The sequence below is a fragment of the Bison bison genome, unplaced genomic scaffold (genome assembly GCF_000754665.1).
Source record: "Bison bison bison isolate TAMUID 2011002044 unplaced genomic scaffold, Bison_UMD1.0 scf7180017859413, whole genome shotgun sequence".
In the NCBI taxonomy this organism is placed as follows: domain Eukaryota; kingdom Metazoa; phylum Chordata; class Mammalia; order Artiodactyla; family Bovidae; genus Bison; species Bison bison.
The window spans coordinates 87485-87751 of NW_011489985.1; positions in this window are offsets into that span (position 1 = coordinate 87485).

The following is a 267-nucleotide window of genomic DNA, read 5'->3' on the forward strand; positions in this document are numbered from 1 at the left end:
CCACTCCAGTACTCCTGCCTGGAAAATCCCATGGATGGAGGAGACTGGAAGGCTGCAGTCCATGGGGTCGCTGAGGGTCGGACACAACTGGGCGACTTCACTTTCACTTTTCACTTTCCTTCATTGGAGAAGGAAATGGCAACCCACTCCAGTGTTCTTGCCTGGAGAATCCCAGGGACGGGGGAGCCTGGTGGGCTGCCATCTACGGGGTCACACAGAGTCAGACACGACTGAAGCGACTTAGCAGCAGCAGCAGCAGAACATGGA